Source organism: Pongo abelii, chromosome 12, assembly GCF_028885655.2.
Source record: "Pongo abelii isolate AG06213 chromosome 12, NHGRI_mPonAbe1-v2.0_pri, whole genome shotgun sequence".
NCBI lineage: Eukaryota > Metazoa > Chordata > Mammalia > Primates > Hominidae > Pongo > Pongo abelii.
The window spans coordinates 25424016-25438550 of record NC_071997.2 but is presented as its reverse complement, the minus strand read 5'-3'; the positions used below and the strand labels follow the sequence as shown (position 1 = coordinate 25438550).

Sequence of the window (14535 nt, the reverse complement as noted above, 5' to 3'; positions counted from 1 at the left end):
GAGTGCGGTGGCATGATCTCGGCTCACTGCAAGCTTGCCTCCCGGGTTCACGCCATTCTTATGCCTCAGCCTCCCGAGTAGCTGGGACTACAGGTGCCCGCCACCATGTCTGGCTAATTTTATTTTATTTTTGTATTTTTTAGTAGAGACGGGGTTTCACATTGTTAACCAGGATAGTCTTGATCTCCTGACCTCGTGATCAGCCCACCTCGACCTCCCAAAGTGCTGGGATTACAGGCATGAGCCACCACACCCGGCCCAACTTAACCATTTTTAAGTGTGCAGTGCAGTAGCCTTATGTTGTTGTGCAATATATCTCCAGAACGTTTTCATCTTTTATTTCTATTTATTTATTTATTTATTTATTATTTTGAGACACGATCTCGTTGTCACCCAGGATGGAATGCAGTGGTGCAATTATAGGTCTCTGCAACTTCAAACTCTTGCGCTCAATCAATCCTCCTGCCTCAGCCTCCCAAGTAGCTGAGGACTACAGGTGTGCACTACTGAGCTGGGTTAATTTTTTTTTTTTTTTTTTTTTGTAGAGAGAGAGTCTTGCTTTGTTGCCTAAGCTGTTCTTAAACTCCTAGCTTCAAGCAATCCTCCCACCTCGGCCTCCCAAAGTGCTGGGATTACAGGCGTGAGCCACCACTTGGCCCAACTTTATCTTTTAAAACTTGAACATCTATGCCCATGAAACAACTACTCTCCATTTCCTCCTCTCCCTAGTTTCTGGTGACCACCATTTGATTTGCTGTTTCTGTGAATTTGACTACTTTAGATACCTCATATAAGTGGAAGCATACAGTATTTGTATTTTTGTGACTGGCTTATTCCACTTAGCATGATGTCCTCAAGGTTCTTCCATGTTATAGCATGTAACAGAATTCCTTTCCTTTTTAAGGCTGAGTAATACTCCCTTATTTGTATACACCACATTTTGTTTATCCACTCATCTGTTGATGGATATTTAGGCTGCTTCTGCATGTTGGCTATTGTGAATAATACTGCTATAAATCAAATAGCAAATATCTCTTAAAGTGCAATGTGCAAATATCTCTTAAAGACCCTATTCTCAATTCTTTTGGATATATGTCCAGAAATGCATATGGCAATTCTATTTTTATTTTTCTGAGAACCCATCAGATTGTTTTTGGTAGTAGCTACACCATTTTGCATTGCACAAAAGCTCCAGTTTCTGTGCATCCTCTTTAACACTTGTGATTTTCTGCTTTTTTGATAGTAGACATCCTAATGGGTGTAAGATAATATTTCCTTGTGATTTTGATTTCCATTTCTCTAATGATGATTAGCAATGTTGAGCATTTTTTGTTTTGTTTTGTTTTTGTTTTTGTTTTGAGACACAGTCTCACTCTGTCACTCAGGCTGGAGTACAGTGTTGCGATCTTGGCTCACTGAAACCTCTGCCTCCTGAGTTCAAGCTATTCTATGCCTGTGCCTCCCAAGTAGCTGAGATTACAGGTGCCTGCCACTATGCCCAGCTAAGTTTTGTATTTTTTTTTGAAGGTTTCAAAATGTACTTTATTTCTTCAATAATGCCATAACTTAATGGGTACACAGTGTTTTAACTTGGTATCAATTATGAGCTGTTTTTTAAACAATTCATTATTATACCAGCTGGGATGATTACTGATCTCTCCGTTCCTTTGGGGTGACTCTGCCAGTAGGGTCCAGGTTCCATTCTATTCTGATTTGTGTTGCTACATATGTCCATATAGCAATACAGAAAGTGGCTCCACTATCTAATACAGCATTATCGTATTGTCATGAAAATCAGGTGAACTTTTCTGGTGGCTCTGCCTTGCCATTGTTTGCTGAATGCTTTGATCTTGGAGATGACTTAGTGCATTTTTTGACCAGTGAAACATCGTGAAGGTGAAGATCGAACTGTGGGAATGCAGCTGCTGCTTTGGTGCAAATTCCAATTTTTGTATTTTTAATAAAGATGGGGTTTTGCCACGTTGGCCAGGCTGGTCTTGAGCTACTGACCTCAAGTGATCCACCACGCCTTGGCCTCCCAAAATGCTGGAATTACAGGCATGAGCCACCGCACCCAGCCTAAGCATCTTTTCTTATGCTTTTTATACATTTCTGTATCATCCTTAGAAAATTGTCTAGTCCAGCCTTTCGCTCACTTGTTTGCTGTTGTTGAGGTCTCTATTGTTTTTCTAGTTTCTATTTCACTAATTCCAGCTTTGACCTTTATGTCCTTCCTTCTGCTTGCCTTAAGCACAGTTTGCTCTTTTTTTTCCCCAGGCTATTGATTTGAGATCATTTTTTTAAGTCCACTGATATTCAAGGTAATTATTGATAGGTAAAGATTACTACTGTCATTTAAAAAATTGTTTTCCTGGCTGGGCGTGGTGGCTCACGCCTGTGATCCCAGCACTTTGGGAGGCCGAGGCGGGTGGATCACCTGAGGTCAGGAGTTCAAGACCAGCCTGACCAACATGAAGAAACCCCGTCTCTACTAAAAATACAAAATTAGCCAGGTGTGGTGGCACATGCCTGTAACCCCAGCTATTCAGGAGGCTGAGGTAGGAGAATCACTTGAAATCAGTGGGGGGAGGTTGTCGTGAGCCAAGATCATGCCATTGCACTCCAGCCTGGGCAACGAGTGAAACTTCATCTCAAAAAAAAAAAAAAAGTTTTCCAGATGGGCACAGTGGCTCATGCCTGTAATTCCAGCATTTTGGGAGGCCGAGGTGGGCAGATCACTTGAGGCCAGGAGTTTGAGACCAGCCTGGCCAACATGGTGAAATCCTGTCTCTACTAAAAATACAAAAACTAGTCCCACGAGTTGGTGCACACCTGTGGTCCCAGCTACCCGGTAGGCTGAGGCACAAGGATTGCTTGAACCCGGGAAGCAGAGGTCGCAGTGAGCCAAGATTGCACCACTGCACTCCACCAGCCTGGGTGACAGAGTGAGATGGTGTCTCAAAAAAAAATTGTTTTCTAGTTGTTTCATAGATCCTTTGTTCCTTTCTTCCCCTCTTACTGTCTTCCTTTATGATTCAATGACTTTCTGTAGTGGTATGCTTTGGTTACTTACTTTTTAGAGGTCATTATTTTTTTTAATATAGTCTTTATAGGTATACATTTCCTTCTTAATGTTGCTTTAGCTGTATCCCATAAGTTTTTGTGTGCTGTATCTTCATTTATCCATCTCAAATTTCTCTAATTTTCTAATTTCACATGTCGTGATTTCTTCTCATTTCCTGTGTACTTTCTAATTTCCCCTGTGATTTCATTTTTCTTTTCTTTTTTTTTTTTTTTGGAGTCAGAGTCTCGCTCTGTCACCCAGGCTGGAGTGCAGAGGCACAATCTCGGCTCACCACAAGCTCCACCTCCCGGGTTCACACCATTCTCCTGCCTCAGCCTCCTGATTAGCTGGGACTACAGGCACCTGCCACCATGCCTGGCTAATTTTTTTTTTTTTGGATTTTTAGTAGAGACGAGGTTTCACCGTGTTAGCCAGGATGGTCTCGATCTCCTGACCTCATGATCTGCCCACCTCAGCCTCTCAAAGTGTTGGGATTACAGGCGTGAGCCACCATACCCAGTTTCCCTTGTGATTTCTTATTTGACTAACTGGTTATTTAGAAGTGTGTTGTTTAATGTCCAAATGTTTGTGAATTTCTCAAATTTCTGTTGTTGATTTCTAATTTCATTCCATTCTGGTCAGAACACATATGCTTTATGATTTCAATTCTTTTAAATTTATTGAGGGTTTAGGAGTACAAAAGGCTTATTGAAAAAAGAATCATTGAAGTTTTTCTTATGCTCTAGCATATGGGTTATGCTAAAGAGTTTTCCAAGTGCACTTAAGAAGAATGTGTATTTTGATATTGTTAGGTGGAATTTTCTATAGATGTCTATTTGGTCTAGCTTGTTTAACCCATTGTTGAAGTCTTGTATTTTCTTGATGGTCCCTGTCTAGTGGATCTGTCCATTATTGTTTTTAAAAATACATTTGACGGTTGAAAGCAAAAATTAGGCCAGGTGTGGTGGCTCACACCTATAATCCCAGCACTTTCAGAGGCCAAGGCGGGCAGATCACTTGATGTCAGGAGTTCGAGACCAGCCTGACCAACATGGAGAAACCCCATCTCTACTAAAAATACAAAAATTAGCCAGGCATGGTGGCACATGCCTGTAATCCCAGCTACTCGGGAGGCTGAGGCAGGAGAAGCACTTCAACCTGGGACAGGAGGTTGTGGTGACCCGCGATCACGCCATTGCACTCCAGCCTAGGCAACAATAGCAAAACCCTATCTCAAAAAAAAAAAAAAAAAAAGAAGGAAAGAAGGAAAGAAAGAGAAGAAAGCAAAAGCAAAAATTATAACATTAGTGGAGTTTACAATGCATGTAAATGTAATAGAAAACATCTATAATGTAAAGAGGGAAAGGTAAAAATACCTATCCAGCTGTAAGATTTCTACATTCCACTTAAGTGGTAATATGTTCATTCTGTGAAAAATTAAGTGTATTGTAATCCCTAGAGTCACCATTTAAAAAACTATTCAAAGAGATATATTCAAAACCAATATATGAAATAAAACAGAATGCTAAAAATCATTTAAATAACCAAAAAGGAGGTGAAAAGTGGTAAGCAGAAGGATAAACATTGGAGCAAAAAAAAAAGTAATAAGATGGGGCTGGGCCCAGTGGCTCACACCTGTAATCCCAAAACTTTGGGAAGCTGAGGTGGGTGAATCACTTGAGGCCCGGAGTTTGAGATCAGCCTGGCCAACATGGTAAAACCCTGTCTTTACTAAAAATAGAAAAATCAGCTGGGCATGATGGTACATGCCTGTAATCCCAACTACTTGGGAGGCTGAGGCACCGGAATCGCTTGAGGCTGGGAGGCTGAGGTTGCTGTGAGCTGAGATGGCACCACTGCTCTCCAGCCTGGGTGACAGGACAAGACTCTGTCTCAGAAAAAATGAAATAAAATAAGATGGTAGACATATATCCAAACACATAAATAATTACAGTAAACATCAATGGACTAAACCTAAATCTCAAAAGACATCGTCAGAATGGGTAAAAGCAGTGCCCAGCCATATGCTATTTACAAGAAACTTGCTTTACTTTTTAAAATTTTTTTCATTTTTAAAAAAATGTTTTGCATTTATTTATTTATTTATTTATTAGAGACAAGGTTTTGCTCTGGTGCCCAGACTGGAGTGCAATGGAATGATCATAGCTCACTACAGCTTCCAACTCCTGGACACAAGAAATCCTCCTGCCTCAGCTTTCCCTGTAGCTAAGACTACAGGCATGTACCATCATATCTGACTAGATTTTCTGTTTTGTTTTGTTTTTTTTATAGAGACAGGGGCTCACCAGGTTGCCCAGGCTAGTCTCAAACTACTGGCCTCAAGCAGTCCTCCCACCTCAGCCTTCCAAAACACTGGAATTACAAGCAATAGCCACCATACCCAGCCAAAACTTGCTTTAAATATTATATATATAGGTTAGAAGTAAAGAATAGAGGCCGGGCAGAGTGGCTCATGCCTGTAATCCCAGCACTTTGGGAGGCCGAGACGGGTGGATTGCTTGAGGTCAGGAGATATACACCAGCCTGGCCAACATGGTGAAACCCCATCTCTAACAAAAACACAAAAATTAGTCAGGTGTAGTGGTGTTGCCTGTAGTCCCAATTACTCAGAAGGTCGAGGCAGGAGAATCACTTGAATCCGAGAGGTGGAGGTTGCAGTGAGCTGAGATAACGCCACTGTACTCTAGCCCAGGTGACAGGACAAGACTCCATCTCCAAAAAAAAAAAAAGAGGAAAAGATATAGCATGGAAATATTAACCAAAACAGTTGGTGTGGCTATGTTAATATCACACACAGCAACTTCCAGAGCAATGAAAATCATTAGGGACAAAAAAGGATCATACATCATGATAAAATAGTTAATTCACCAAGGAGATATAATAATCCTAAATAGTTTGCATCTTACACCACAGCTTCAAAATTCTCAAAGCAAATAGACAAACCCAAAATTACATTTGGAGACTTCAATGCTCCTCTCTCAATCACTGATAGAACTATTAGAAAATCAGCAAAGAAGGCTAGGTACGGTGGCTCACGCCTGTAATCCCAGCACTTTGGGAGGCCAAGGCGGGCAGATCACAAGGTCAGGAGATCGAGACCATCCTGGCTAACACGGTGAAACCCCATCTCTACTAAAAATACAAAAAATTAGCCGGGCATGGTGGCGGGTGCCTGTAGTCCCAGCTACTTGGCAGGCAGAGGCAGGAGAATGGCATGAACCTGGGAGGTGGAGCTTGCAGTGAGTCGAGATTGCGCCACTGCACTCCACCCTGGGCAACAGAGTGAGACTCAGTCACAAAAAAAAAAAAAAAAAAAAAAAAAAAAAAAAAAAAAAAAAAACAGAAAACGAAAATCAGCAAAGAAGAGGAGAATTAAACAGCACCACTAGCCAACAAGATCTAATTGAACTTTGAGGAACACTCTACCCATAAACAGCAGACTATACATTATTTTCAAGTGCACATAGAACCATTCACCAAGATAGACTATATCCTGGGTCATAAAACAAGCCTTAACATACTTAAATGAAGTGAAATCATGCCAGGTATGTTCTCTGACCATAACAAAAGTAGACCAGGAATCAATAAGACAAACAATAGGAGAATCCCTGAACATTTAAACAACAGACTTCTAAATTAATCTATGTATCAAAGAGAATATCTGAAGGGAAATTAGAAAATATCAATATCCCTCATGAAATTAGATGCAAAAACCCTAAAAAAGATTGCAAACTGAATCAAGTAGTTTACAAAATGTCAATACATATTCAGTCATTCAAAGCCATGAGGTCAGGCGCAGTGGCTCATGCCTGTAATCCCAGCATTTGGGGAGGCTGAGGCAGGCGGATCACTTGAGGCCAGGAGTTGGAGAACAGCCTGGCCAATATGGCGAAACCCCATTTCTACTGAAAATACAAAAATTATCTGGATGTGATAGCACATGCCTGTAGTCCCAGATACTCAGGAGGCTGAGGCTTGAGAATCACTTGAAGCCAGTAGGCGAAGGTTGCCATGAGCCAAGATCATGCCACTGCACTCCAGCCTGAGCGCCAGAGCAGGACCCTGTTTCAAAAAACAAAACAAAACAGCAACAAAAAATGCTAGTAGGCAAATTCATAAAGACAAAAAGCAGAGTTAGGGTTACCAGGGGCTTGTGGAGTGGGGAGTGGGGAGTAATTGTTTATTAGGCACAGAGTTTCTATTTGAGATGATCAAAAAGTTTTGGAAATGGATAGTGTTGATGGTTACACAACATGGTGAACAAACTTAATGTTACTGAATTGTACACTTAAAAACAGTTAAAATGGTAAGTTTTATGTTATGTGTATTTTACCACAATAAACAAACAAATGCATCACAACCAAATAGGGTTTATCCTGGGACTTTCAAGGATGGTATAACATATATATATATATTTTTTTGAGACAAAGTCTCACTCTTGTCCACAGGCTGGGGTGCAATGGCACTATCTTGGCTCACTGCAACCTCCACCTCCCAGGTTCAAGCGATTCTCCTGACTCAGCTTCCTGAGTAGCTGGGATTACAGGTGCCTGCCACCATGCCCAGCTAATTTTTGTATTTTTAGTAGAGACAGGGTTTCACCATGTTGGCCAGGCTGATCTTGAACTCCTGACCTCAGGTGATCCACCTGCCTCAGCCTCCCAAAGTGCTGGGATTATAGCCATGAGCCACTGCTCCCGGCTGGATGGTATAACATTTTAAATCAATCAATGCAGTCATATTAACAGTGTAAAGAAGAAAAATTACATGATCATATCAATTGATGTAGAAAAAGCATCTTACATAATTCAATGTCCATTCATGATAAAATCTGTCAGCAAACTAGGAATAGGAAATTTCCTCCATCTGACAAAGGCATCTATAAATATCTGTGGCTGGCTGGGCACAGCTGATAAAGGCATCTATAAATATCTGTGGCTAGCCAGGCTCTAGCCTGTAATCCCAGATGTTTGGGAAGCCAAGACAGGAGGATCGCTTGAGCCAGGGAGTTTGAGACCAACCTGGACAACTTAATGATACCTCATCTCTACTAAAAATCAAAAAATAAAAAAAAAATAGCTAGGCATGGTGGTTAATGACCTAATTAACAGTGAAACTCTTTCCCCTTAAGATCAAAAAGACTTTTATCACTAAGTAGGAGAGAATATCCTCTCACACCAGTCTTATTCAATATTTTACTAGAAGTTCAAGATGTTGAAATAAGACATAAAAAAAAAAGAAAGAAACGGCATACAGATTGAAAAGAAAGATCTAAAACTGTCCCTCTTCACAGATAACATTACTGTTTATGTGTAAAAGCTCAAATAATTTACAATTAATCTCCTAGAATAGGGAAGTTTAGCAATGTCACAGGATACGAGGTTGTATTTCTCTATACCAGCAATGTACAATTTAAAGCTGAAGTCTAAAAAAAAAATAGCATTTACATTAGCTTTATAAAAACAGAACTTATAACTTAACAAAACATGTACAGGTTGTATACGCTCAAAACCACAGAATACTGTTGCAACTGAAGAAGATCTAAATAAATGGAGAGACATACCATTCCCATGAATTGGAAGACACAGTAAAGGCGTCAATTCTCCCCATATTGATCTATAGATCAAACACATTTCCAATCAAGTTCTTAGCAGATTTTTTCATAGATATAGATAATTAAATTAGAGAATGTAGGTGGAAAATCAAAGGAACTAGAATGTGATAACAATTTTGACAAAGAAGTATAAACTTGGAGGAATCACACTACCATCTTTAAACCTTATTATAAAGCTATAGTAGGCCGGGCGCAGTGGCTCACACCTGTAATCCCAGAACTTTGGGAGGCCAAGGTGGGTGGATCATTTGAGGTCAGAAGTTTGAGACCAGCCTGGCCAACATGCTGAAACCCTGTCTCTACCAAAAAATACAAAAATTAGATGGGCATGGTGGTGCCCACCTATAGTCCCAGCTACTCAGTGGGAGAATTGTTTGAACCTGGGAGGCAGAGGCTGCAGTGGGCCTAGATTGCACCACTGCACTTTAGCCTGGGCAACAGAATGAGACCCTGTCTCCAAAAAAAAAAGCTATTGTAATCAAGAAAGCGAGGTATGTGCAAAGAGATAGATACATAAATCAATGAAAACAAAAAGATAGTCCAGATATAAATCCACACTAATATGGCATTTGATATTTACAAAGGTGGTACAGCAATCTTTGTAAATTGATTTTACAAATCAATTTACAAACATATGAGAAAATATGTAAACATAAGAGTGTAAAACATATGAGAAAATCTTACTGACCTAGGGTTAGGCAAAGAGTTCGTAGACATGACACCAAAAGGATGAGTTATAATAGAAAATAATGGCTAAGTTGAGCTTTATTAAAATTAATGGCTGGGCACGATGGCTCACGCCTATAGTCCTAGCACTTTGGGAGGCCAAGGAGGGCAGATCATGAGGTCAGGAGATCAAGACCATCCTAGCTAACACAGCGAAACCCTGTATCTACAAAAAATACAAAAAAATTAGTCAGGCGTGGTGGTGCACGCCTGTAGTCCCAGCTACTCGGGAGGCTGAGGCAAGAGAATCGCTTGAACCCGGGAGGCGGAGGTTGCAGTGAGTCGAGATTGTGCTCCCGCACTCCAGCCTGGTGACCCCGTCTCAAAAGAGGAAGACACCATCTCAAAAAAAAAAAAAAAAAAAAACAGGCAGCCAGCCCACAGACTATGGCTATAGTTTGTTGACCCTTGTCCTAGAAAAATTAAAACTATGTCCATTGAAAAACCTTTATACAAATGTTTACAGAAGCTCTATTCATAATCACCAAAAACTGGTAACAACCCAAATGTCCTAAAAATGGTAAATGTACTAGTGGTATATCCATACTATGGAATATTATTCAGCAATGAAAACAAAAACTATTTCTACAGGCAGCAACTTTGGATGAATTTCCAGGGCATTATGCTGAGTGAAAGAAGCCTGTATCAAAAGGCTACATAACATATAATTCCATTTATATGGTATATAATGTGTAATCAGTGGTAAGGGGGTGAGTGGAAGGTATAACTATAAAGTAATAACATGAATGAGTTTTTAGAATGTTGGAATTGTTACGTATCCTTACTGTGGTAGTGGTTACATGAATCTGGACATACGTGTCTTAAAATTTGTAGAACTGGCTGGGCAGGTGGTTCATACACATAATCCCAGAATTTTGGGAGGCTGAGGTGGGTGGATCACCTGAGGTCAGGAGTTTGAGACCAGCCTGGCCAACATGGCAAAACTCCATCTCTACTAAAAATACAAAAATTAGCTGGGCGTGGTGGTGCATGCCTGCTATCCCAGTTACTCAGGAGGCTGAGGCAGGAGAATCGCTTGAACCCAGGAGGCGGAGATTGCAGTGAGCTGAGATTGAACCACTGCACTCCAGCCTGGGTGACACAGTGAGACTCCATCTAAAAAAAAAAAAAAAAAAATTGTAGAACTATACACGCCCTGGCTGGGTGTGGTGGCTCACACCTGTAATCCCAGCACTTTGGGAAGCCAAGGCAGCTGGATCACAAGGTCAAGAGATTGAGACCATCCTGGCCAACATGGTGAAACCCCATCTTTACTAAAAATACAAAAATTAGCTGGGCGTGGTGGTGCATGCCTATAATCTCAGCTACTCAGGAGGCTGAGGCAGGAGAATCGCTTGAACCCAGGAGGCGGAGGTTGCAGTGAGCCGGGATTATGCCACTGCACTCCAGCCTGGCAACAGAGTGAGACTCCGTCTCAAAAAAAAGAAAAAAAAGAAAAGAAAAAAAAGAACTATACACCCCCCAAATGGGCAACTTTTCTATATGATTATATACTGAAAATACCTGTATCGATTATAGTTTTTTAAAAAAGTAATCACCACTTTGTGCACCTGTTTCCTTACCACCTAATTCCTCCTTTTCCATGGGCGGGTGGGTTTTGGTCTGTACCACTTTTTTCAAAAGTGAGCTTTTAGAGGAGGAGGCAGAGCAGATGTCTGAATAGAACCCTCCAGCAAGCATCACCCCAACCCTCTGCCCTGCAGGAACACCAAATGGAACAACTATCTACATAAAAAAGCACCTTCCTAAGACACAAAGATCAGATGAGTGATCACAGTACCTGGTTTTTAACATCATATCAAGGAAAGAGGCACTGAAGAGGGAAGGAAAGACAGTCTTGAACTGCTGATGCCACCTTTCCCCCATCTCCCCAGTAGTAGCAGCAGCCTCATGACAAGAGAGAATCTGTGTGATTTGGGGAGGGAGAGTGCAGTGATTGTGAGACTTTGCCTTGGAACTCAGTGCTTCCCTGTAACATCGGAAAGCAACACAGAACAGAATTCAGCAGGTACCCTTGGAGGGAGCATTTAGACCAGCCACAGCCAGAAGGGAATTATCCATCCTAGTTGTCAGAACCTGAATTCCAGCAAGCCTTGCCACCATGGGCCAAAGTGCCCTGGTGTCCTAGGGCACTAAACTTAAAAGGCAGTCCAGGCCACAAGGACTACAATTTCTTAGCAATTTTGGTGCTATGGTTTTTTGGACTCAGAGCCAGTGAACTCCGGGTGCACATAACCTAATGAGACACCAGATGGGGTGGCTGAGAGCCCAGCACCCCAGGGAGTACAGCTGGGGTAGCATGGCTGTGGGAGAGACTCTTTTCTTTTCTTTTCTTTTTCTTTTTTTTTTTTTTTGAGACAGGGTCTTGGTCTGTCACCCAAACTGGAATGCAGTGATGCAGTCATGGCTCCCTGCAGCCTCGACCTCCCAGGCTCAAGTGATCCTCTCACCTCAGCCTCCCCAGTAGCTGGGACAACAGACATGTCCCACAATGCCTGGCTAGTTTATTTTTCTCTGTAGAGACAGGGGTCTCACTATGCTGCCCAGGCTTCTCTCAAACTCCTGGGCTAAAGCAATCCTCCTGCCTTGGTGGCCCAAAGTGCTGGGATTACAAGTATGGGCCACCATGGCTGGCCAAGACTTTTTTCTTCTGTGGGAAGAGAGCAGAGGGGAGAGTAAAGAGGACTCTATCTTGCAACTTGGATACCAGCCCAGCCACAGTAAAATAGGGCACCAGGCAGAGTCCTGAGGCCCCCATTTAGGCACTAGCTCCCAGATGACATTTTGGGACACACCCTGGGCAGGAAGGGAACCCACTGCCTTGAAGGGAAGAACCTGGCCCTGGCAGAATTCATCACCTGCTGACTAAAGAGCACTTGGGCCTTGAATAAACATCAGTGGTTGCCAGGCTGTACCCACTGTGGGTCTTGGGTGAAACACAGTGCCATGCTGGCCTCACGTGTGACCCAGTGCATTCCCAGCTATGGTGGCCATGGGGAGAGGCTCCTTCTGCTTGATGAAAGGAGAGGAAAGAGTAAAGGGGACTTTGTCTTGCAGCTTGGGTGCCAGCTAGGCCACACTGAGATAGAGCACCAGGTGGGCTCCTGGGGTCTCTGATTCCAGGCCTTGGCTCCTGTGTGGCATTTTTGGACTTGCTCTAGGCAAGAGGGATCCCTTTGTCCTCAAAGAAGAGACCCAGCCTGGCAGCAATCACCAGAAGCTGGCGATTCTGGTGATTCCTCATCACAAGGAAATGATAAGTATTTGAGGTGATGGATATGCTAAATACCCTGATTTGATCATTACGCAACTTATCCCATAAATCTATGCAATTCTTATGTGTAAATTAAAAATAAACCTTTTACAAAATACATAATTTCCTATAAGTAAAGAACACACAAAAAAGGAGAGGCCAGAGAATTGAATCCAGCCATCTAAATGGACATTGAACCCACTCAGCATGACAGACTCAAGAATAAGACTTTGAGACAAGTGTGAATGTTTTCATTGAAAAAGAGAGGATCCAGGAGGTCTGAAAGGACAAGCCAGGGACATGGTGGCTCATAGCACAAGCTTCTAAGGAGCAAGAGATTTTCTAATAGGAAGAGAGAAATAATGGTTTTAAAGGAATTAGAAGGAGCAAGGAGAAGAAATACCCCACCCACATTCTCACCCTGAAGTACTTTAGAGTTTGAAAGAATGAGTAGTCTCTACTTGAGATACAAGGGAAACAGTGTCCTCAAGAGAAATGCAGGTACAGTTAAAGCCAGGAGTCACAGGGGACTGTCAATAAAGAAGCACTCCCAGGAAATAGGGGAGTTTGCTGAATCATGTAGCTGGACTTCCAGGGAGTACAATGGAAGGTTTTGTCAAATAAGAGAGGAAAAGGACGTTGGGGAAAAATCAGATATTATAGTGATGTTGATGAAAAGAGTTAAACTTTGAAGATGGCCGAATAGGAACAGCTCTGGTCTATAGCTCCCAGCATGAGTGATGCAGAAGACAGGTGATTTCTGCATTTCCATCTGAGGTACTGGGTTCATCTCACTAGGGAGTGCCAGACAGTGGGCGCAAGACAGTGAGTGCAGTGCACCGTGCACAAGCCAAAGCAGGGCGAGGCATTGCCTCACTCAGGAATTCCAAGGGGTCCGGGAGTTCCCTTTCCTGGTCAAGGAAAGGGGTGACAGATGGAGGGCACCTGGAAAATCGGGCCACTCCCACCTGAATACTGTGCTTTACCGATGGGCTTAGAAAACGGCACACCAGGAGATTATATCCCGCGCCTGGCTCAGAGGGTCCTGCACCCACGGAATCTCGCTGATTGCTAGCGCAGCAGTCTGAGATCAAACTGCAAGGCGACAGCGAGGCTGGGGGAGGGGTGCCCGCGATTGCCCAGGCTTGCTTAAGTAAACAAAGCAGCCAGGAAGCTCAAAATCGGTGGAGCCCACCACAGCTCAAGGAGGCCTGCCTGCCTCTGTAGGCTCCACCTCTGGGGGCAGGGCACAGTCAAACAAAAAGACAGCAGTAACCTCTGCGGACTTAAATGTCCCTGTCTGACAGCTTTGAGGAGAGCAGTGGTTCTCCCAGCATGCAGCTGGAGATCTGAGAACGGGCAGACTGCCTCCTCAAGCAGGTCCCTGACCCCTGACCCCCGAGCAGCCTAACTGGGAGGCACCCCTAAGTAGGGGCAGACTCACACCTCACATGGCTGGGTACTCCTCTGAGACAAAACTTCCAGAGGAATGATCAGACAGCAGCATTCGCGGATCATGAAAATCCGCAGTTCTGCAGACACCGCTGCTGATACCCAGGCAAACAGGGTCTGGAGTGGACCTCTAGCAAACTCCAACAGACCTGCAGCTGAGAGTCCTGTCTGTTAGAAGGAAAACTAACAAACAGAAAGGACATCCACACCAAAAACCCATCTGTACCTCACCATCATCAAAGACCAAAAGTAGATAAAACCACAAAGATGGGGAAAAAACAGAGCAGAAAAACTGGAAATTCTAAAAAGCAGAGCACCCCTCCTCCTCCAAAGGAACGCAGTTCCTCACCAGCAACGGAACAAAGCTGGACGGAGAATGACTTG

General features: G+C 42.8%; 1 pseudogene; it reads right to left on the bottom strand.

Moving 5' to 3' along the window:
• Positions 1 to 1451: 1451 nt before the first annotated feature.
• Positions 1452 to 1923, bottom strand: LOC112131746 (cytochrome c oxidase subunit 7B, mitochondrial-like; annotated as a pseudogene).
• Between the last annotated feature and the right edge of the window lie 12612 nt (positions 1924 to 14535).